This window comes from Sinocyclocheilus rhinocerous, unplaced genomic scaffold (assembly GCF_001515625.1).
Source record: "Sinocyclocheilus rhinocerous isolate Xijiao unplaced genomic scaffold, SAMN03320098_v1.1 scaffold887, whole genome shotgun sequence".
In the NCBI taxonomy this organism is placed as follows: domain Eukaryota; kingdom Metazoa; phylum Chordata; class Actinopteri; order Cypriniformes; family Cyprinidae; genus Sinocyclocheilus; species Sinocyclocheilus rhinocerous.
The window spans coordinates 414,758-440,682 of record NW_015634028.1 but is presented as its reverse complement, the minus strand read 5'-3'; the positions used below and the strand labels follow the sequence as shown (position 1 = coordinate 440,682).

The 25,925-nt window shown below is 40.7% G+C and overlaps 1 protein-coding gene across 1 annotated transcript in view; it reads left to right on the top strand.

Moving 5' to 3' along the window:
• myo3b (myosin IIIB) overlaps nt 1-25,925 on the top strand; it is a 157,112-nt gene that overhangs the window by 68,224 nt on the left and 62,963 nt on the right. The gene's annotated exons all lie outside the window — the stretch shown is intronic.

Here is a 25,925-nt window from a genome sequence, read left to right as displayed (position 1 = left end):
ACAGCACCTTCACGACATGGCGGCAGCAGCAACAACAATACTACAGCGAGAATAAAAGTTACTTCTTTCTTTGCGTGAACATTTGGGCGCCGTTATGCAAATCTTCCCACATAGTGACATAGACATGTGGGGGCGTGTTTAATCGAGCCGTTTTAGGTAGGCGTAGTTGACTCTCAACTTTTATAAAGAATATCTCTTTGGATTTGAGACTTTAGTCTTTGCAACTTTACAGATCTTTATGCACCAAGAGCTTGTAACACTTCAAAGAGAAAGGAAAATGTCGCATCATATGACCCCTTTAACAAAAATACATTTGTTCAGAGACCTTTTTCACTCTTATGGGAAAATGTTCTCTTTGGCTTTACTGACTATCCTGACCAATAGGAACAGTACTTTTACTTGATTAATTTACTTAGAGACTGTTTCACAAATTTCACATTCATAAGTGTACATTTACCAATAAGAAACCCAATTTTATGGTTTTGTTGACTGAAATATGTATATATATTGACAGTTTCAGAGACTCTTTGAATAAGAAAGCTGTAAGAACTTTAAAAGCTTGTGAACTTTATAATATATTTATTTGATTTTTATATATGTATACGTGTATATTTACATTTCCATTTAGTCATTTAGCAGACGCTTTTATCCAAAGCGACTATATGTATATCTCGTATCTTTGTTTTGAACTTTAATACTTACTTCCCCCTGGCGACTTTTTATTTGTTGTAATTTGTTTATTAATCTTTTTTTCTTCTTTTGTTTTAATTTCCCTTTTTTTCTTTTTGATGGTTTCATGATAAAATACTGTATGTTATTGTTCTTTGAATAAAAAAATTATTTGACATTTCTTAGTGAAAATTTAGGTTACACTTTACTTGCAGGGGTGTGCATAAGACTGACATGACACCTTTATAATCATGACATGACACATGTCATGAATATGAAGGTTTTTTATGCATGTTTATGACAACTGTCATTAAGTGTCATTCGCTCAGTTATGTCATTTTTAATGCAAATATGACATTATTTGACCTAACCCTAACTTAACCCTACCCCTACCCTTACCCCTAACCATAGCCCATAACAAAGACATCTCAAACAATGTCATCTTTGCAATAAAAATTACGTAACTGAGCGAATGACACTTAATGACAGTTGTCATAAACATGCATAAAAAACCTTCATATTCATGACGTGTCATGTCATGATCATGAAGGTGTCATGTCAGTCTTATGCACACCCCTTCAAGTAAAGTGTAACCAAAAAATCACAAAAATGCCATGAAATTGTAAAGCAGCACAACTGTTTTCAACATTGAATCAGAAATGTTTCTTGAGCAGCAAATCAGCATTTTAGAATGATTTCTGAAAGATCATGTGACACTGAAGACTGGAGAAACGATGCTGAAAATTCAGCTTTAACATCACAGGAATAAAATACTTTAAAAAACGTATTAAAATAGAAAACATTTTTAAATTGTAATAATGTTTCTCAATATATTTTGATCAAATAAATGCACCCTCGATGAGCATAAGATAAAAAAAAAAAAAAAAACATTAAAAAATATTATTGACTCCAATTTTTTGTATGGTACTGTACATAGTACACTCTCATAACAGAAATGCGGTAAACAGAGAGCATTGTGGGATATAAATGAATTATTTCTCTAAATGCATACACCGATTTGTACCCTATTTGTGAAAATCATTTCTAATATCGTGTTTGTTTGTTTGAGTTTATGGAAATTCAGCCACCCGTTGAACATGTCTGGTCTGACTTACTGATGTTACAGTGTGATTGCGTGAACATGCTGTGTGGATATTAAAACTCTAATAAGTGAGCTGAATTCAGAGACTGTGGCCACATTCTTTGTCTCTCTTTCTCTCGCTCGCTCTTTCTTTATAAATACAAATCTCTCCCCCCATTATCTCTGGAGTGGCTGATCTCCAGGCAGAAGAATAGTGGAATAGAAAGGAAGGATAGAGCTGTGGATGGATGTGTTTTCATTTCCTCTAAGCTGTCCGCTAGACTCCCGCTGTTTCTCTGTTATCTGTTGGAGTTTGGGATATTCCAGCGATAAGATTCTCAAATACCCTGAGCAAGAAAAGCAGCCATTTTGCCCAGTAAACTGCTTTTCCTCTGCTATCGTTCTGCCAGCCAGGTGCTTAATAATGCCAAGAGTTGCTAGACGGTCACTAGACTTAGTGAGGTGTGAATAGGAGCACGCTGGGTAATTATAGGATGTGTATTTTCATACGTCTCTTTAGTTAAGCCGCTCTCTTTAGTTGGCCACTGCCTTCGGCTACCTGTTAATGAATGTGTTTAGTCAGAACCAAATGAAAAGATTTGAAGTAAATGAATGTGTTGAGCTTATATTAAAGTGTTGGATACTTTACTAAATGGAATAGAATAATTTTATTGGTCAATTTTATGGTGTGTGTAGAGTGTGCGAGAGAGAGAGAGAGAGAGAGAGAGAGAGACTTTTAAACCCCTTTTAATTTACACCCTTTTTCAAAACATTACAGATCTAATACACAAAAGCAGAAAACAAATAAACACAGTACAATTTTACCAATTAAAAACCATATTTCCAAACTCACTCAGCGTCACTAAAGCATCTCTCACCCCCCACCTCATTTTGAAAAAAGGTACATTATCAGTTTGTTTGTAATATGCAAATTCAATAGCAATCCTAAATTCTACCAATGATTTAAAAAGAGGCAACAAGTCAACTTCTTGACCAGCGTTTTTACATTGATGTGTTTTCAGGATTGCTAACTTAAGTTCACTTTCATCCAAGTATACTGTCTAAGCCCAGGAAATGTATCTCTCCACAAATCAACAAAATTATAATAATCAACTATTCTTTTAAGAGTGTTAGCTGAAAGGGGATGTGGTTCATTATGATTCCGATCCAATTGCTGATTTAAAGTGCAATTAAAATCACCCCCCAGTATAATAATATTATCTCGGGGACAGTGCGATAACGCATCTGATAATTCGTCAAAAAAAGTAATACGCTCTCGGCCATCATTTGGAGCATATACATTAAACAGGGAAAAAATGTTGTCACCTAAAGTAACATCTACTGGTAAAATTCTCCCTGGTATTATCTCAAAACTCTTAAACAAGTGTATCATTTGGAATAAACGGAGGAACATTGGAAAGGATAACTTTTTTCGAGGGGTTAGACAGCGGCAAAACCGGAATGAAATCATCTTTCACAGATAATCCACGTTCAACTAAATCATCAACCATAGCCGTTTCCCTCAAAAAAATAACAACTGCCTTATTCATTCTCGATGCAGACAAGATGTTTAAAGCACCAACTGCATTGCTAACAGCAATTAAACAATCTTCCACTGACACGGTCTCATCTGATAAACATTTGCACCCGTGGCGTGCAGTCAAGGACGCAAAGCCATCAGAATTCGATCCCATTGCTGCTCTCTTTTGCCGACAAAGTCAGCAAATAAATATTACAAAACTGCCGTAGTTTCGATAAGCTCAACCAATATGTACCTTAATCTAAAAAGAGAAAAAGGAAAGAGTTTGAAACTCACTCAAACACGCAGCTCAGTCACTCACACAATCCTCCCGAACACTCCGCACATGCGCGCGCGCGCACACACAAAGAGAGAGAGAGAGAGAGAGAAATCGATTCCCTTTAGTTCCAAATCATAGGATTTTGAAAATGGAATAAAAAAAGGGTATGGATGGTTTATTATTTCAGTGGATTTTGAAGTAGACATATTCATGCTTCTTTATTCTGAAAGCTAAAATAAATATCCATAATAAGCAATAAAAACATTAGCATTGCTTACATACAAATATACATACATATTGTTAACATTATTTTTTTAACCCACATCGAAGTATACACAGCTTTATTATTATTAGTATTATTATTAATATTTAATGCCTCCAGAAAGTCTGCAGGAAGAGTGTCAGTTTATTATTTTTTTTCCAGAAAATCACTAACATTATACAAGATCTGGCAGAGAAACACAAGACATTTTAAATGCTGAATTACTGCAGGGCATAAGTATATATATATATGCTTTTTTTTTTTAAGAAATTACTACTTTTCTTTAGCAATGACACAAAAGGGAAAGTAAAGACAATTGTAAAATTACAAAATATTTTTATTGCAATTAAAATGTATTTATCTATTTATTTATTTGTATTTTTTTGTAATCTTATTCAACTTTACATTCAGATTTGCCATCACAGGAAATCACAAAATTAGTCTTGGTGAGTCATTTAAAAATAAATAAATATATAAATACAAACCTTAGCAAAAGCAAATAAAAATCTTGAATGGTATGTACACTCCCTTTTAATATAAATCGGATGTATAACTAAATATGAAAACAATTCATTTACATGATACACGGTAAACTGATTTGAAGAACCTATACTGAATCCTCAAGATTTTTTTTCAAACTCAAGGACTATAATAATATGCTACAAAGAATCACTGAACCTTTATTTTTTTAAGAGTGTAGCCATAATCTTCATTATTTAAATCACCTGATCATTTTAATATGCAGGGCAAAATACCTGGTGAGTTTAAATTGCATATATTTTCATTGTTCTCTGTTTTTTGCTGTTATCTTTAAAGTTCTGGCAGAACCTGATTTAATCTGTTTGTCCTTGGTGACTTAGTGAAGTTCATCTTCCTCATCAGAGTGCAGGGTGAGCTCAGACCAGTAGGGGTCAGGCTTGATGATTCAACCACATCTCAATCACAGAGTGGGTTTGTGTTGATTAGACAGTACATGCTGTTTTGAAATCAGTGATGTTTGTAGCATATGCTGTAAAATGAGACCTGTGCTGAAGAAATTATGTTTGTGAAAGAGTTGTGGAGGTCCATTTAGAAATAAAATGTTGAAAATAAAATTAAAATGAGAACTTTTAGCGTATAATTTCAATTTCAATAACAATTCATTTCTATTCCTAGGTTGTTTTGTTGTACTCTGGGTTACTACTGGATTTCATAATTTTACATGGTACAATTGTAAACTCTAGATAAACGGATTTACATATTCATGGTTGAAGCACTGTGTTTAAAATGTATATGAATGTATAAGGGAAAAATGTACTGTAATGTCTGTAATTGGTCACCATTTTCTTCTTTATTTTCACTCTTCTAAATCACCTTTTGACATCATTACTTCATTTTAAATGCTCCTGCACTGCAAATTTTTAAAATTCAATTTTTAATATTCCATTTAGTCTCTCAATTTATATGAACTCATAAAGTTACACGCATAATCATCATGAAGGATTAGTAAAGCCCTTGAGAAAAAGAAGTTTGCTTAATTGTACTGAATGTGCAGTTGTAGTGTACTAAAATTAGAGAATTAAAAAACTGTGCTTGCAGATAATATAATATTAATGAAGTAAAAGGCCACTTAAGTATATTTAAAGTATACTTTCATGACTATGCTTCTTAACACTCTTAAGTACACTTTTAAAATGTGCATTGTAATAATGTCAAATTAAAAGTAAATTTTTTATTTTAAAGTACATTTTAAATCATTGTTTTATTAATCTTTTGTTGTGTTGTGTTAAGAAGTAAACTTACTTTTTTGATGTGTTGCTTAACATAAAGCACATATAAAGTACATGATCAGTTTTAACTGTAGCGTGTTATTTGATTTTACTAAATTAGCAATATATTTACATACATGACATTCAAGTTTCAAATTGCATATAGGCATAGTAAACAGTGCTCGACAGCACATTTTAACCACATTTCAAAGACAATTTAATTATGAAATTATATTCAAAGATGCACCTTTGAATATTGTTTTAAAACAAAGGTAATAAATAGCACAGACACGCCTAAACACGCCCTTCCGCCCTTCCCATTGACAACTTTCTGGCAGATGGCAGCAGATTTTCCTCAAGAATTTGAGGTTTGTCATAAATTCCTGCAACTGCTTCAGAGTTGCTGTAGGCCTCTTGGTCGCCTATCTGTCCAGTTTCCTCCGGCTCTTTCATCCAGTTTGGAGTGACGTCCTGATCCAGGAAGGGTCTGTGCTGTACCAAATACCTTCCACTGCTTAATAATCGACTTCACTGTGCTTCTAGGCATTGATAAAGCCTTTGAATTTATTTATTTTTTGTATCCATCTCCTGACTTGTGCCTGTCCAGAACTTTATCCCGGATATCTTTTGACAGTGCCTTGCCATCCATAGTTGATTGTTTGCTTCACTTGCACTTCCAAGGACTGAAATGCTTCAGGAAAGCTCTTTTCATGCTAAGCTAATCAAAATTACCACAGCTGATCACAGATGAAAGTCAAATGGCTTTTTGTACCATTGAGAAGGTGATTAGCTACAACTGATTGAGTTTACAAGTAATTTTTAGGAGGGGGGTGATCCCTTTTCCAACTCATAAGTTGCACTGGGTAAATACAGCTGGATAAAAAAAAATCTGTCTTCATTTCAGGCTGAAAAGCAACAAAATGTGATTCTTTTAAAGGAAGGGGATTATTTTCTATACCCACTGTAGTACCACATAAAGCCACTCTGGTGGTGTAAAGTGATCTAAAATATATTTTTTACACATTTACATCTGGTACTGAAACTAACAGCAGTCTGGTTTCTGTACAATAAAATGAGAGCAAATCATTGTTTAGTTTATAATTGGTTGTCTTTTGCTAAACAACTTGCCATACCACTAAACTTGTCATGAGTTCTGCTCCTGCGGTTCCTCCCACTCACCACCAGAGGTCTCAGCTCCCTGAGTTTTAACCTCTGTTCATGGACCCTATTTCCCACAAGCCCACATACCTGGAACTCGTTACTCTCACATGTTGCCCATTACCGGGACTATTTAAGTGGTGCACTCTAGCTTGTTCTTGCGAAGTCTTGTTCTCTGATAATTCTGAGCATTCTTCATTTTGGTTTGCCTTTCTCGTGTATGATCCTGGACTTTTTTCTCATTATTGATTCTCTGCTGCCTGCCTATTGTTTTGCCTGGACACTGTTTATGATCGTTGTGCCGCCTGCCCTGAACCATTGCCTGTTTACTGACCTTGTACCTGTGTTGCCTTGGGTACTGCTATGTTGGAGATTGACCCTGCTTGTTTGCACACTAATACATTTTTTAATAAAACTGCACATGAATCTCAACCTGACCGATGGTTAATTACAGAAGACTTTGCCACCCGCCGATCCAGCAGCTCTCCAACAGCTCACATCGGAGATCTCTGCTCAAGCTAACATCTTAGCCGTGCATCAGCAACAGCTCAACCGGTTGACGACGCTACCCAAGGAGTTAGTTAAGAAGTTCCGCTTACCCAACGCTATTCCTCCGAGCACGGTGTCTACTCCCACCCCAAGCTCGACACCCATGTGCGCGGTATCTGTTAATCCTTGCCTCGCCTTTCCCGAAAAGTTTGATGGGTCCCCTGCCAATTGTAAAGGTTTCCTGCTACAGTGCTCTCTGTTTGTTAACAAGCAGCCCAGGTTATATCCCACGAGTGATAGCAGGATTTTGTCTGTCTGCTCGTTGCTCACAGGGAAGGCTTTGGAATGGGTCACCCATGGATTCACTTTCTCTCGTTCGATATATTCCTTCAGCACTTCAGGGAGGTGTTCGACCATCCGGGGAATGGTCAGGATGCGGGAGACCAATCGCTGTCTCTTTGACAGGGTAAGAGCACTGCTGTGGAGTATGTTCTCAATTTTCGTACTTTAGCGGCTCAAACCAACTGGGTAGAGGATACTTTGAAACTGCTTTTTCACAAGGAACTAAATTTGGAACTTCAGGCTGAATTGGCTTGTCATGATGAAGGAATGGATTTGATTCAGTTCATTGAATTGGCGATTCATGTTGACAACATAAGACTCACAACGACTGCTACTGAGCCAACCCCCACTCATCAGAGCCAGAACCGATGCAGCTCGGTCACGTGCTTCTAACACCCGAGGAGAGTGAATGTCAATTTAAACAACATCTGTTCTTGTACTGTGGCCAATCCGGACATGTGAAGGCTACTTGCCGAGTTCGTCCTAACCAGCGTTACCCATCTTCGGTAAGTGCATGGAAATGAATGCCTTACTCATCTTCTTGCATGGAAATATCAGTTCAGTTGACTGTATCTGGAAAAACGATTAACACTACTGCTATGCTTGGCTCCGAGACTGCAGGCAATCTCATTGATATTGACTTTGCTAAGCAAAATGATATACCAGTGACTTCCTGTGTATCTCCTTTGTCAGTTGCTGCATTAGATGGCGCACCTCTGGGTTCAGGTTATGTTTGTCATTTTAACACTACAGATTGGAGCCCTGCACACAGAGATAATTCGCCTCTACCTTATTCCCTCTCCTAATTATGCCAACATTCTCAGACTACCCTGGCTCCAGCATCATAATCCCCAGATCTCGTGGGCTGACAGAGAAATAACATACTGGAACCAAAGCTGCCAAACCAAATGTCTGTCACCGCTCTGCACATAAGCACCATAGAGGTTAAACACGAAGATTCACGTTTCTGACCTTCTCACTGACTGTGCTGACCTAATTGAAGCTTTGAGTAAAGTCGAGGCATCACAATTACCTCCCCACCAACCAAGCGACTGTGCCATTGAGTTACTGCCAGGTACTATGACCCTCCGTGGTCGTATCTTCCCACTGTCACAACCAGAATCTGAAGCCATGCTAAATTACATCAAAGAAGAACTGGCCAAGGGCTTCATCAGACCCTCCAACATTCTCAGCATCAGCCGGGTTCTTCTTTGTGGGAAAGAAAGATAGTGAATTTCGACCTATCATCGATTATCGTGGTCTGAATGAAATCACAGTAAAGTTTCACTACCCCTCACCACTAGTACCTACAGCCTTAGAACAGCTCAGAACAACCAAATTCTTCAAGAAACTTTCCAAACCAGATGGTGGATCAGCACGTAGAGACTACCTCTACATCCCTGAATGTCAGCAGAGACCATGTCAACTAAATGAGCCCCAGAGACAGATCCCCTGCGAAGACCTCGTCAACTAGATGGCCATTGGGACAAGACCACAGGAGCCAGACAAGTCCTCTGCACAATCTGACCTGTGTTGCAGCCTGGAATTAAACCACACCATGCTGGTTTTGTCTAGCCAGAGGAGAACTGTCCCCCCGACTGAGCCTGGTTTCTCCCAAGGTTTTTTTCTCCATTTCTGTCACCGATGGAGTTTTGGTTCCTTGCCACTGTCGCCTTTGGCTTGCTTTGTTGGGGACACTTAATTTCTGGTAATATTGTCGGCTTGATTGCACAGACACTATTCGAAGAGAGCTGAACTGGATGATGACATCACTGAATCATCAATGAACTGACTTTAAACTGCTCGAATTGCAACATCAATAAACAGTCCAAACAACTGCCAGCCGAGTTGCTCCAAACATTACCCATTCGTCAAAGGCCTTGGTCTCACATCACTATAGACTTTATTACTGACCTTGACTCTGGTGGGAGTTCTGGACTGGAGTATGGTCTCAACAACCTCAGTTGAGAGACCAGATGCTATGAGCTGTGCCCCCTCAGGGGCCACGCCAACAACTTCCATAACTCAGGGCGGGGGTGAAGAATGGTGCCCCCTGCCTGAGAGACGAGGTCCCTCCTGATCGGAATCTCCCATGGAGAGCCGTCGAGGAGGGACACCAGGTCCGAGAACCATACTCGGGCTGGCCAGAACGGGGCTACTAGCAAAAGACGGACCCCGTCCTAGCGTACTCTCTCCAGAACTCCCGGCAGCAGAGCGATCAGGGGAAATGCGTACAGACAAAGCCTCGGCCACGTCTGCACCATAGCATCCAGCCCAAGTGGAGCTTGATGTGTGAGGGAGAACCAGAGCGGACAGTGTGTCATTTCCTGCAACGCGAATAGGTCCACTTCCGCCTGGCCGAACTCCCCCCAAAGGAGCTCCACCACTTCTGGGTGGAGTCTCCACTCCCCGGGCCTCAGCCCCTGTCTCGACAGGATGTCTGCTCCCTGATTGAGATGCCCAGGGATGTAGACTGCTCTTAACGAGAGGAACTTTTCCTGAGCCCACAGGAGGATCTGGTGCATCAGCCTGGCGCGAGCGCAGACCCCCCTGCCGATTTATGTTGGAGACCACCGATGTGTTGTCTGTGTGGACAAGCACATGATGTCCCCTTAGGTCTGGAAGGAAGTGTTTTAGAGCCCGAAACACGGCCAACATCTCCAGGCAGTTGATGTGCCACATGAGATGATGGCCTTCCCACCGACCTCGGGCAGAGTGGTTCCCCAACCCGTGAGGGAAGCGTCCGTCGATAGCGTTACACGATGACAAGGAGCCCCCAGCAACGGGCCTTGAGACAGGAACCAAGGTTTCTTCCACATGTCTAAGGCAAGTAAGCATCGCCTCGTGACCTTGATTGTGCGAAGCGGGTTGACCCTCGGGGAAAACCCTTTGGTCCTGAGCCACCACTGCAAGGGTCTCATGTACAGCAGGCCAAAAGGTATCACGTTGGACGCAGCTGCCATCAGACCCAACAGTCTTTGAAACTGTCTGACAGTCAGTGACTGGCCTTCTCTCACTCCTCTCACGGCTGTGAGAATCGCTTCGATACGAGCAGGCGACAGCTGTGCCTGCATCGTTGTCGAATCCCACACCACGCCTAGGTAAGTGGTTCTCTGTATTGGAGAAAGTACACTTTTCTTGGCGTTCAGCCGTAACCCCAGATCTCTTATATGGGCGAAGACGACATCTCGATGCCAAGCCGCCATCTGCTCTGACTGAGCTAAAATCAACCAACCGTCGATGTAATTCAATATGCAGATGCCCTGGAGTCGCAGCGGAGCCAGCGCTGCATCCACACACTTCGTGAAAGTGCGGGGTGAGAGTGATAGACCGAATATTGTCTATATTGTCTAGAACCCGATAATGGTATGCCTCGCCCCCAAAACCAAACCTCAGGAACTTCCTGTGTTGAGGAAGAATGGATACATGGAAGTATGCGTCCTTGAGATCTATCGTGACAAACCAGTCCTCGGACTTGATTTGAGACACAATCTGTTTGATCGTAAGCATCTTGAACCGAAATCGTTTGATAGCGCGGTTCAGTAGACGCAGATCTATGATCGGACGCAACCCCCCATCCTTCTTCGGAACGATGAAGTAACGGCTGTAGAACCCTGATTCTTTCTCGAGAGGAGGAACACGTTCTATGGACTCCTTCCTCCCTAGTGTCCAGGTCTTTTAGCAGGTTGGCCTGGTACGCCTGCAACACCGCCATAGTGTGCAGACACGCACCAGCCTGACCTGCCGCCGTATATGCTTTCCCAACCAGGCTGGATGTTAGTCTTACTGGCCTAGTGGGAAGCTTCGGGGCCTTCAGGGACGATGCTGAGGACAGGGACAGATAACTCGCGAGCGTCTGTTCCACCGCCGGCACCGCCCCATATCCCTTCTCATTCAGCCCCGTGATGTTAGAGTAATTAGATACAGTGGGGCTAAAGAGTCGGGACAAATATGGTTTATTCCCGTACTCCCATTTATAAAATGGAAGGCCCTGACGTGGTGGTTGTGATCTTCATCTAAGGAAACGCTCATCCAACTTGCTTTTGGGACGAGTGTCCTGTTTCTCGGCTGGTCATTCGATGTTCAGTTTAGCTACAGCACGAGTAACAACCTCCACGAGCTCCTCATACGCAAGGGACTGTGGTGGCGAGTCCACAATCTCCTCCGTGTCAACGCTCATCACATCAACCTCTTTGGAGGAAGATCGATAAAGCGCCTGGCCCTCTCTCGGGGGGGAAGAAACCGCGGGGCGGGCTTCCAAACCCTGAAAGGGGGCCATGGATCTAGCGGGTAAGGACCGAGATAAGGACGAGCCCATCTCGGATCCCTCCGCTAAATCCAGAGCGTCCTGTTTCTCGGCTGGCCATTCGATGTTCAGTTTAGCTACAGCACGAGTCACAACCTCCACGAGCTCCTCATACGCGAGGGACTGTGGTGGCGAGTCCACAATCTCCTCCGTGTCGACGCTCATCACATCAACCTCCTCGGAGGAAGATAGATGAAGCGTCTGGCCCTCTCTCGGGGGGGAAGAAACCGCGGGGCGGGCTTCCGAACACTGAAAGGGGGCCGTGGATCTAGCGGGTGAGGACCGAGATAAGGACGAGCCCGTCTCGGATCCCTCCGCTAAATCCACTTGCGATCCCCACGATAACAGCCGCCGCTGTGCCTCAGCAACAGCGGGGCCGGACCCAGCAGGATCGCGAGCCTGGCCGCTTTCATCGAAGAAGGCCAGGCGGAAGCGAAGCACACGGAGCGGGAGAAGCTCACAATCATGGCAGGCAGCCCCCTCGAGAGCTGCCCGTGCATGCTCCGCTCCCAAACAGATGACGCACAAATCGTGTGTATCCCCACCCGAGAATGCCGACTCTTTGGCATTTTTCTCTTTTTCTCGCTTGCTTAACTTTTAACTGACTGAGTGCTTTGCATACATTCACACACACACCACAGACGCGCTCGCTGAAGAGCAAAAGCTAACATGTGCGTTTGCCGGATGCGCCTTTATGCTTCCTGGTTACTTACATCACCCCGCTCGTGACGTCTCGCTTCGCTATTGGACTGATTTCACACATGCTTCAGTACGGTGTCTCGCCGGGGGCGTTCCCAAAGCGTTCGACACAGCTTGAGTTCCTGAAGGGGAACTGTTCTACCACAGCATTGTTTTTTTTACACTGTATACATTTTGGCATTGCCATTCAGAGTTAGCACCTCAGAAACATCCAATTCTAGTGTTAGATACATTGAAAGACACTTTCAAAAGATGTCCTAACACCTTTTCATGTGTAAAACATTGCTTAGCAGTTAAAATTGGCCTTAACCCAAGGTTAAACAGTGTGAAAAGCCTATAAGCTACCCTGAAAAATTCCATTTTATTCAGATCTTTAGGACGATTAAAGATTCTGTAAAATCTGTAGCTCAGACAATGAGGGGCATGAACTGCTCAGTGTTATTATAAGAAATGTTATAGTAATGTTATATTAAGATTTAGCTTTGTACTAAGTTGCACAAAGGTAAGATGTCTCTTCAAACCTTTGAAACTGCAGAATAAACACTGGCGCCCATTAGAAGGCCATGCTCTGAGTTCAGATCTCTGGTTTGGGTCTGGGGTCAGCCTGCAGTCCATGTGGTGCTGTCAGAGGAAATGGATTATATTTGCATGAACAAATTCCCCTAAAGCCAGAGCTCTTGTGTGGATTTGGGGTTTCAGGGTGTTTGGTTTGGCTTTGTTTTAGAAAACTCCATGGGGCTTCTGGTGCAGGCCTGTGGCCACACTGCATGTATATGCTCTTCTGTGCGGCCTTCTAGTGGATTTGCATAGAACATCTGTGCATTAGAACAGAACCGTATGGTGTTCTGGTTACTGTCAGCTAGAGATGGTCGCTCTCGAGGTCTCTGGAGAGGAACTGATGGGTTTTTTGCTGTATAGGAAATTGCCAAGTACAGAATGGATTGTTGAGCAGTTTGTACATATGGACCGAATGAGTCGAGTCAGACCGGCTATTGACATTTGCATGTCTAAACTTAGTGAGGTCTGAATGTGATTAGATTTGTGCAGTTGAATAAAAATAATTTTATATTTCCTTTATATTAGATTGGTTCCAGAACATTTTATTTAAAACATGAAAAGCAAAATAAAAACAGCCTTTTTCCACATTGTCCTTATTCAGCCTTAGTAACTTTACAGGGATAGTTTATCCAAAAATAAAAACTAGGAAGAAATATGAAGAAATATTTATCAGAATGTCACATACTATCTGTTATTTTGCCTTCCAAAGACTTTTATTTTGATATTCTTGTACTCGTGTACTCATGTTTTCCGTTATGTTCATTATGTTATGTTCATTATCCATTATGTTCATTATCAAAAGCAGTAACATCTGTAAAAATTGTAACAAACCTCATTTTTATACTGTGAAATGTAATTATTCTAACTGAGTTTTATTCAAATTAACCGTTGTTCTTCCATACATTTCGATCATGATAACCACAGTTAAAACCACACATATAGCACCTCAATACAATGATAAAATGTAACTATATGGTTTCTAGGTATTTGTATGAAAAACAGTAGTCTAAATACATTTAGTATAAATGCACAAACGCTATAGCTTAATTACAAAAAATGCTGTAATTATATTCCATTACTCCTTTAATATATTTAATACATGTCCACATTAATAATATAATAAATGAACAATGAATTCAAGCCCTTCACAGTGGATCTCACAGCGCTTTTTAGTGGTCGCGTGACAAAGACACATCAGCGAGAAAATGCATCTGCTATAGTAAGCTCATGCTGCGCTGCCATTTGAACTTTGAGCCTAGCGGATAAATGGTCCATCTGGCGTGGTTCAAATGATTAGCACAGTTTCGTTCTGCTTTTGGCGCATAAACATTATATCAGACATCTATCGAACTCTTGTTATCATTTTATTGAGGAAAATCATATCATGATAATTATCATTATCATTATCGTTTTATCACCCAACCCTAGTCACAACACAGTTTATCACACTCTGCTGCATATGGGGCCAATCATAGTACCTGTCCACCATCAAAAGCACCTAAAATGGGTGCACTGGACCTTGGAGCAGTGGAAGAAGGTCGCCTGGTCCGATGAGTCCGGTTTTCTTTTAAATCACATGGATAGCCATGTAAGAGTGTGCCATTTACCTTGGCATGAGGATGCATTGTGAGACAATGATAAGCTCTTGGAGGGAGTATGATGCTAGGTGCAGCCATTCGTATGGACGATAATTTGACACACTCAAATTTTAGTTTCAGTTAATTTTAACTGAAAAATTTGTTTACTATTGTCACTTTGCATTATTGACACACTATTTTCCTAATTAATGCTTTGCAGTTGCTTTGACACAATCTGTATTGTTAAAAGCGCTATATAAATAAAGGTGACTTGACTTGACTTGACACGCTACCTAACTATCTACTACCTAAATAGCTAACATTGTTGTAGACCAGGTACACCCCTTCATGACAATGGTATTCCTTGCCTGGTGGAAGTGGCCTCTAGCATCCTGCCACACAGCACACATTGTTCAGGAATGGTTTGAAGAACATAACGAAGAGTTCAAGGTGTTGCCCTGGCCTCCAGATTCCCCAGATCTCAATCCTGAGCATCTATGGCATGTGTTGGACCAACAAGTTCGATTCAAGGTGGCTCCACTTTGCAACCTACAGAACTTGAAGGATCTATTGCTAAGATTTTGGGGCCAGATACTACAGGACACCTTCAGGGGTCTTGTAGAGCCCATGCCTCGGCGGTTTGCCGCTGTTTTGGCAGCACACAGAGGACCAACAGCATAATAGGTAGATAGTCATAATGTTGATCATATTGAAGTTCATGACGTGACATGATTACTGAGCTGGTCCAAACATATCCAAATTACTATAATGCTTTCTTAACTGCTGTTTGTCATTTGTGTTTATTTTGTTATTGAGGGGAAAGTGTGCAGCACATATTTACATATTCATCTATGACGTGATGTTCGCCAACAGTAAACCACTGCTCAGGTATTTTAAAATAATTTTTACCCCTAAGTGAAGAAGAAAAAAAAAGAACTTTGTCATGAGTATATCAGGGTCTTTTTCAGTACTCACTTTGTTGTATTCACTGTAACGAATCAGCTCATGGGAAATATGAATAATTAATCATAACTAGTTATAATTAATTATGAATATTTTAGATCCGCTGTAGATATTTACTTGACCTCTCAGGGTCAACTGTCTTGTCAATTCTAAGAACGTTAATTTCCTGGTTAAGGGAAATAACTTTCTTACTGTACAATTCTACAAAAGCTTGTAGCATAAATCTGCATGACTAAGTGACTCCAGTTATTACCAAACAATGAACAACGTCAAGTGTGATACAAGTAAGGTTTTATTAACTACATAAACACTTAAACTAGTCTAACATACACATAAACACACACACACACACGCATACAGTTGGTATAGGAAAGGGTTAAAAGCTTAACGCAGTAAAGAGAAGAGAAATAAGGAATATGAAGTTATAGAACCATTTGCATATTCAGCAGATTTACAGCCTGAAGGGAAACATCAGATTCTTAGTTCAAACACACCTTTGTAAAAAGGTGAAAATGATACCTAATGTATCAATTAATAAGACTAAGTTTGGATACTTACAAGTCTCATCTGTCTGAAAGAGAGGTTTGATGTAATCTGAAGTTTCCAGTTGATCTTTGCTGAATTTGGGTCGATGAAAAGAACCAGTTTTGAGTCAGAGAATCTTGATGAGTGGAAAAGTCGAGGCTGAAGGCCTGGCACAAAAACTTAGGATGTCCTGGAGCATTGGAACTCACATCTTATCGAAACCTAACAGAACCACCGACTGGGGAGGGTCCCTGGTGTGGGCCTTTAAGGTCGGAGAAGATCCCCGCCTCTCAAGATGGGCTTGTCCAATGAGAAAGGCCGGTATCCCAAGTGGGAGTTTTGAGATACTGGGGAGTTTTTATGACCCTTTGTGTGAGGGCATGGTAATTTGCAAATGGAACTTGAATCGAAATTACTAAAGATTCTCAGGACACTAATATATTGCCTATGTACCAACATATAATATACACGCTCGTTTCGATCATCAGAAGGCGAATTCATAGATACTAAACATGGTAGAGATATATATATGTAAGCTGACAGGAGGGTGTTTCGATTATAAGTCTGCATAACAGTATACAATTTCAAAGACCAAATACACGATGACAATAATATACCCAATGACCTGAAGGATGATGTGTGTTCATTCAAAGAAAGGTTTTCCTATGAATTAATTAGTAGAAAAGTCCATTTCTACTCTGCCTTTCCTATGGGGACAATGAGTGGGTTATTCTACTCACATTCCTGGGGGGGGTCATAAAACCAGTGATATCATGATTAGTTGTCATGGTGACCAGGGGGCCTGGTGTTCTGCAGAAATCCTGGCATCCAGTTTATTGAGTGAGGGGACTGTGACGATTTGTTAATCTAATGAATAATTGATTTGTTAAATCAAATAAAAATTAGTGTGTCAGATTGGTCGAGACGCTACATATATCCCCCCCTTTCGAGCGTTGTTGTCCGTAGAATAGACAACAGCGAGCGACGTCAAAGGTGCAGAACAATCTAACACACACCTGTCACTCACGGCTGGGAGCCAGTGGTGGCTCTCTGGCTGTTGGTGCCTCCAGGAGTGGTTGTGGTGCCGTGGTGGATGCTGTCAGGTGGTGTGCTGTGGTGATGTAGACTGTAGCAAGGTGCGGGTCCTCGAGCTTATGCAGCAGGTGTCGAGGCTGTGTCACCTTTCATCCTGAAGTGAGTTAGTCCGGGTAAGATGGTTGTTTGTTGGTGTTGTTAGCAAGTAGGCTATCTGTGGTACCCGTGATGTGGGACAGCCGGGTTAGACTCTCACTGGTGAGAGTGCAGGTGGTTCCAGGGATTGCCGGGAACTGTTATGGAGATTCTATAGTGTGTAGAGAATTTCCGACTGACCTAGTGATGATGGCAGGAGAGCGGCAGGTGGTTGTTAGCCCTCTGCTTTGCTCAACATCACTAGAAATCCGATGTTTGCGGTGTCGCTTGGCTCTTGTGGCGGCACCGACTTGAGCTTGCCTGAGTTGTGTTGGTAGAGCTTTCGCTGTTGGGCATGTGGGCCCGTTGCTCAATCCAACGTTGTCTGGCTGCTTCTGGGGGTGTCGACCGGTTTCAAGGGATGCTCCTCCCTTGGAGGGGCCTGATGCTGTGTTGCAGCAGGCAAGGAGTCAGAGGTTTGTCCTTCTCAGTACTCCTTAGTTGAGTTTTGTTCAAGGAGCTCTTTTGCGAGTGTCAGCAGCTCCTGTAACCCAGAAGTAGGCGTGTCCAGCTGTCCTTGTGTAGCCTCCGTTCAGCACCTGTGTGAAGGGTGTGGAGGAGGATGTTGTGGTGGACTGCTGTTGGACATACCGTGGTGTTTGCAGGATGAGGACGCCTTTTCCCAGTGGTTGGTCTGGAACCTGGGTCTGTTGCCATGGTGATGGCTCTGTCCTCTTCTGGCTAGGGGCTTTCTGTAGAAGGGTTTTGCATTGTGGCAATGCTGGGTGCCTTCTGGTGCCCGCTTTGGATTCTGAGTTGTGAAGTTCAGAATCAGCAGCGATCAGTCCCTGTTCAGACTCTGGGTCTGAGAATTCCTTTATGATGGCTTGTTTAAACTGCTGGTGAGACTGCAGGATCAGTTCCTTTGATGTCCTCAAGGTCTCTGCAGTATTTAGGTTGCCAGATGTATTGTCTCTGGCCAGCTCGTTGGGGTCTGTGGGGTCACACAGTGTGTGTGTCTGCAGTGATCCTCTGGAAAGGTCCCTGCCCCACCCCCTTGTGGCTGCTGGTTGGTGACGTGTGAACCCCACCTTTCTAAGTTCCTTCTTCATTGTTTGTTTTTCATTAAAATACTTTTGACAAACACATAGATGTTCCACTGACTCCTCTTGTGGCAAACATAGAAATCATGATTATAACTTGTGTACCCCCCCTTAAAAAAAAAGTAGAGATGCATGTCAGGTTTTGTTTTATTTACTGTTATTTTATGTACAACTATTCATTTCTTTTGATTCAAGGGCATTGTGAAAGACACATAGCACTATCAGGCGTAAGTGGGGCAGCTAGAAAAAGTTTTGGGGTCCTGAACATTCTGCGGTGAGCAAGAAAGAGAGATGTGCCATGTTTGTGCTCCGTTTTGTCTTCACTTGTTTTGTTTATTAAAGATGAACCTGATGTAACGAATCAGCTCATGGGAAATATGAATAATTAATCATAACTAGTTATAATTAATTATGAATATTTTAGATCCGCTGTAGATATTTACTTGACCTCTCAGGGTCAACTGTCTTGTCAATTCTAAGAACGTTAATTTCCTGGTTAAGGGAAATAACTTTCTTACTGTACAATTTTACAAAAGCTTGTAGCATAAATCTGCATGATTAAGTGACTCCAGTTATTAGCAAACAATGAACAACGTCAAGTGTGATACAAGTAAGGTTTTATTAACTACATAAACACTTAAACTAGTCTAACATACACATAAACACTTAAACTGGTCTAACATACACATACACACACACACACACACACTCACACACACAGTTTGTATAGGAAAGGGTTAAAGCTTAACTCAGTACAGAGAAGAGAAATAAGGAATGAAGTTATGGAAACATTTGCATATTCAGCAGATCTACACCTGAGGGAAACGTCAGATTCTTAGTTCAAACACACCTTTGTAAAAAGGTGCCGATGATACCTCATGTATCAATTAATAAGACTAAGTTTGGATACTTGCATGTCCCGTCTGTCTGAAAGAAAGGCTTGATGCAATCTGAAAGTTCATGTGGATCTTGCTGAAGTTGGTTGATGAAAAGAACCAGTTTGCGTCAGAGTAACTTGATGAATGGAAAGACAAGGCCGAAGCCTGGCACGAGCTTAGGGTTTCCGGGTGCGTTTTTCTCACATCCTCTCAGAATTCCAACAAACCACCGACTGGGGAGGGTCCCTGGTGTGGGCCTTTAAGGTCGGAGAAGATCCCCGCCTCTCAAGATGGGCTTGTCCAATGAGAAAGGCCGGTATCCCAAGTGGGAGTTTTGAGATACTGGGGAGTTTTTATGACCCTTTGTGTGAGGGCATGGTAATTTGCAAATGGAACTTGAATCGAAATTACTAAAGATTCTCAGGACACTAATATATTGCCTATGTACCAACATATAATATACACGCTCGTTTCGATCATCAGAAGGCGAATTCATAGATACTAAACATGGTGGAGATATATATATATGTAAGCTGACAGGAGGGTGTTTCGATTATAAGTCTGCATAACAGTATACAATTTCAAAGACCAAATACATGATGACAATAATATACCCAATGACCTGAAGGATGATGTGTGTTCATTCAAAGAAAGGTTTTCCTATGAATTAATTAGTAGAAAAGTCCATTTCTACTCTGCCTCTTGCCCTGGGACATGCAGGGCTTTTCCCTGCTTTGCATTCTTTTGGCCAATAAACCCAGTGATATCAGCGTTGGTTGCCATGCAACCAGGAGCCTGTTCGGCTTCCTGGGGTGTTACGCATTTCGGGGGGAAGGGTTCATGGGTCCTCATATGGCTTGTTAACTGAGGGGGGTTACAGAGTATTTGTTAAATATAAAAACAAAATATATATTGTGTGTTTGAGTGGTCCAGACGCTACATCACTGTGGAGTGTAGAAGATCCTAGATCAGTCATCCTGTTCAGTGTTGTACTCTCACAAGTATTACAATCTTTCAAATAGGAGAACCACTTTTTAACTTCAGCTTGACCTCGGGGCAGCGCTGTGTTAGGTCGACAAAATCCCTTGCTGCTTTTCCGACTGTGATATTGGGTCTTAGTCAGACTAAACCGGCCCAGCAGACCATCTCCTGATTAAAGCAACCTACATACAAGAACCCAAAGCACTTCACAGTGGACAGAACTAACGTGACTCAAATGGATGGCTCAAACCGCCTCTGGTCAAGCACGGAACGGAGAGGGTAGATGGGGGCAGGGCATCTCGCACTGGAACAATCACATTTGCCTGCTTTCCGAGCTGAGTTTCAAGAATATTTCATATTTATTTAAAAGAGCAGAGAGCGTCTGAATAAGAGATGAAGTATAAGGAAAAGCCAGGAGATACGAAGGCGCTTTCCTCAGCAGATGTCAGCTCGTGTAGGCTGCTGTCTGACAACTTTGATTGTCCCCTGTGCCGACAGCTCGTTCCTGGGCTTCACATGCATGCGCTGGGATGAAAGGTGTCATACTGAAACAGGGATTGCTTTATAATCCAGGGCACATTGACTGTTCTGGTCAATAGAAAGGCAACACAAGTGGCAGCTTGGGCCGCTGTTCTCTGTGAGATTCTTGCTGGGCTTAATTTTCAAAGTGAATGCACAGGGCTTTCTTTCTCTTTTTTCCCCGTCTCCTGTTCGGCAGCTTGTGTCACATGTGAGGAGCACATGTGAGGAGAGAAGCTGGGTGTCATTCTTTTTCACAGGCCTGTGACTTAACAGACAGATTGACTGACCTGATGGGAAGAATGCACACACACAAACACACACACATGATTTATTTTCATTGTGTCCTGACCTCTCTCTTGGATTCTGTGTTCTTTCGGTAGAAATGTACTGCTGTTCTGAAACACTATTTTTGTTTTTCAGATTTTAAATGATTGTAATTATATCTCTCGCAAAGCTAATATCAGATGTAATTTGTAAATATACATAAAACATTATTTTGGTAAATGTATTTGAGTTAGTTATTTATAAAAGTCTATTATGTGAGTGAAGTTTTACCACAACAAATAAAATAACTCGTAGGTCATTCTTTGGAAATGGTGTTATTTGTACTCTGTTTTGTGACCATAGCTGATTCATTTCAGAAATATTCAGTGAGCCTTGTGTGTGAATGTAAGCCAGAATGCCAGAAAATGTGATTGATTACCAGAATCGATGCCGGCATGTGTCTTTGTGAACAAAGGCAGAGCTAAAACCCTGAAGGTGTGTATGTGTCATAGTGATGATGTGACTATTTGACTGGAGGATTCAGCATAGCACCTTGAGGTCTCTGTATCCTCTCATGTCTCTGAAACCCTGTTTCTTAAGCAACATACAGTAGGTTGTGGTCTTCAGAATGGTGTCTCCATGCTCTATCCTTTACTACTTTTCTCTAATCTTTGCTCTCATTGTGTGAACATGTCGGAAAGAAGTGATGATCGAGAGAAAACTTGTCATATGAGCACAGAAATGACATTCCATTCCAACACTCTTTGCACACCATTGCAAAAAGGATGTGCACTGTTTGAATGTGTACTTGTAGTGTACTTCAGATCTTAAAAGTATATTTTAAAAAAATGTACTCGCAGATAATGTAATATTGATGAAATAAAATGCCACGTTCTTTAACACACTTAAGTACATTTTAAAAAAGTGCACTTTGTAATAGTTTCAAATTCAAAGTTTTAAAGTACATTTTAAATCAAATTGTTTTAATAAAATTTTGTTGTGCTTTAAAGAATCACTTATTTTGATGTGTTGACTGACATACTAAAGGACTTCATTTTAACTGTAGTGGGCTATTCAATGTTACATTTTATGTTAATATATTTTAAATGTGTGTTAAATTGCAACTTTATCATTTCAAATGTGTAATTACAAATATATTTAAATACATGACATACAAGTTTCAATAGAAACAACTTAGTATATTTTTCTGAACCCATAACCTTATATTACCCAGTACTTTCTTAGGTATGTACACATAAGTACATGTACTGTAAAATAAAGTGCAACCAACATTTTTAATGTGATGAGTTTGCACAAAACATTAAAGAGAAATGTCCTGGGTTATTCATTTTTCATTTAGAATGTGTGATGTTTTACACACAAACTGAGTGATTATAGACTTTCCTCAGCTATCTATTCAAATAATAAGTATATGAATAGAAAACTTACTGTGACGGGATAGAAATAATGTTGTGCTTCAGGGTTAAGCTTATAGAGTTAATTGGAGTTGGGGGTAGTATTTTAGAAATCAACCAATGAAAACTCCATATTTGTTGAACACTGAATATTGGGGCGTTGCAGATTTACAATTAAATATGATTTGGACATATCATGAACTGGTATGTGGGTGTCAAAACATCAAGAAGTCATTATGTGAATAAATACATGCATTCAGAGGCACTGCTTCACTCTGTGTGTGTGTATGTAAGTGTGTGTGTGTGTGTGAGAGAGAGATTGTATGAGAGTGTGCGTAGGTGCGTTATAAGCTGACTTCAGGGTAGATCCCCTTCATCAGACCATGATGTGTGTGTGAAAACCGTGAAAATGCACTTATGCATTGCATGCTTTTTCCATTCGCACTAATTCATTTTGACAAATGTCCTTTAATAATCTGCACTGAGAGATGAGAGAGAGAGAGAGAGAGAGAGGAGGGGAGAGTCTCAGACAGACAGACAGGAGCAGAAAGAGAAAGAGAGCGGTAAGGAAAAAATGACAGGAAGTTCTTCTCATTTGTGTTTTGCAGTTTGTCATATGACCTGACAAACACAATATCGCCACAATTAGACCAGCAGTACCCATGACTCAACTATATCTGCAATGACTTTTAGCCCTCTTCCACCACAATAGGGCTTTTTCTGAAAAATAACCATTATTTTACCATTTAAAGATCGTGTGAACAAGACCTGTTGAGAAATACTGTTAAATCAGGACTTTCAATTTGCTGGGATGTGAAATTGTAATATTACCAGTAAATTACAATTACTCCATATTATGTACACTAAAACCTGTGTCTCAGAAGTCAAACAATGCTGTCAAATTGGACAGATTGGAAAACTAACATGGTACTCTTCATCGATGAAGAGTATAAAATTTTGTTTATTTTCTTAATGCATGTTATTACTCAATCTCACTGTGAAACACCAGACTTTTGTCTGGTAATGTTTGCAAGGCTTCTTAATTTAGTCCACATAAACTCCGCCCATTTCTTACAATCAACTGCAAGCTCGCATTCATATCTGCCTTCATCCTATCAATAAACAATGGATAGAACCAAGTCCTGCCCTACATACTCTCTTATTCAATAATCTGTTTTACTTAGGTGTACATCACAATGTGGAAGAAAAAAATCTGTCACTGCTTCCATAAAATTGTTACTTCACAATGATAATTTGCAATAATTGACATCACAGAGTTTACTAGTAAATTAGTGCTGATGTGTGAATGGCATCTTAAAACAATACTCCACCCAAAACTGAAATTCTCAGATGTATATGACTCTTTCTTCAAATTAACACAAACAAAGATCTTTAGAAAAATTATCAATCTGAGTTCACATAATATGCAAGTGAATGAGTGACCAAAAGTTGACACTTCAAAAACCACACAAAGCGAACGTAAGACAGTAACCCATATAACCCAAGTTGATTAGAAAAATACTACTATTTGAAACTTTGGAAACTATAAACCATCGCCTCCAGTCTACTGTCACATATGTGCATTAAGGAGAGTGTCGTGGAGCTCTAGGTCAGCATGATATGAAGCATGCATGTTCTGAAGTTCACGCGATAAGTGACACGGAAGCACAGAAGACCGTCACTTCTCATGCGAGTTTCACAATGCGCTTACATCATTCTTCGCAACATGCTGATGTTTCTGGCAAAAGTATTTTGCTCAAACACATGTATCATTTCGCTTCAGATGTCAATCAACTGAAGTCATATGCAATTACCATCATTGTTTCTGAAGCATCAACTTTTGAGTTACTTGCATTATATATATACTCACAAGGATAGAAGATATTTTTCTAAAAATGTGTTCATCTAAAGAAAGAAAGTCATATACATCTGTGACGACATGAGAATTTTCATTTTTGGGTGAAGTATCCCTTAAACCATCAAAAGACAGTAAAGGTGATTACACACGGGGCAATGTTGCCAAACGATATTGCTTTGGCACTTTCCCATTGAGAATGGGCAACAAATTTCTATCTGGATACTTTAGATCGGTGGTGGGCCCTGTGTCTCACCTGGTTGCCCGTTGACGGCTACATTGCCCAGCAACATTGCTCAAAGAGTTGCCCCGTGTATCATCAGCCTTAAGCCATTACTTGTTGTTAACAGCAGATGTAGAACATTTACCAGAAACGGCAATCTAACAAATGTACAATTTACTGGATAGGTTTAATGTAAGCAAAAATACATACTGTATCGCAACTTTTACTTCTAGATTAATTAACATATTTTAACATCCAAATAAATCGATTCAGCGTCTTTATGCCATCACAAGCTGCTTTTGAAATCATGGTCAATTATTTTAAACAAATATGTAGTTAATCAAATTTACCAATTAATACCAACTTAATTGTGTTCGTAAAAAAAATTATAATAATAATAATAAATAAACAAGAAAAATAATCTAGCTGTGAAAAGCTGTGTAGCATAAAAAAAAAATTTGAATGAGTCTATTCCAGTGTAGACAGATTTTTGGACACTGGTTTAAGAGCAGTGGGAGATGGTTTTCCATTTTGGAAATGCACAGGATGAGATTGAGCACCAGCTCAGTGGAAAAGAGCTACACATGGCCCCAACTACCAGTGCTGCATCAGGCTTTTGACTATAGCAGAGACAACATTTACCAGCAGCCTACACGTGTAATCCCATTGGCAGGAGCATGGGATTCCTGAGCTATAGTTAGATCTGAAACAATTCAATTAATCCCTGACAAATAGAGCAATTAAACGTGATCTGCTCTGAATGCTAGAAACCATGCATGTTCGTTCACACGAGACAGACCAGAGACCAGAGTGGCGATGGGAAGAAAAACGATAATTGTTTTTTTGGCTTATTGTTTGTTTGTTTGAGTCTGTGACCCATTCTAATCTGTCATCTGGTGTATTACTGGGGCGCAGACTACAAGAACAACAGATGTTTCATTTCCCTAGATTCCTTCAGACTTACACACACACACGCACACTGCTACAGTTGTGCTCAGCTTGGTGTTTCTGCGGTGGGTATTTTTCTAAAGGTGTGTGGCACATCTGTGCTGCCATTGTTTATTCATGTGCCAGAGCCTTTGAAATGTGCGAAAATGCTTCCCACTCATTATAAAACTCCTGCCACCCATGGATTAGCACTTTGATGTCACCAATCCGGCTTCAAAGGCTCCTTCAGTACCATTAATCAGACTTTAGTCTCTGAAGACCCAGCCAGGGAAAACATTTGGACATCTTGTGCAGAAACTTTTGAAAAGCTCAGACGGTGCTGCATATGCAACAGTGGGGTTTTATATCACAAAGACGTGTGTGTGTGTGTGTGTGTGTGTGTGTGTGTGT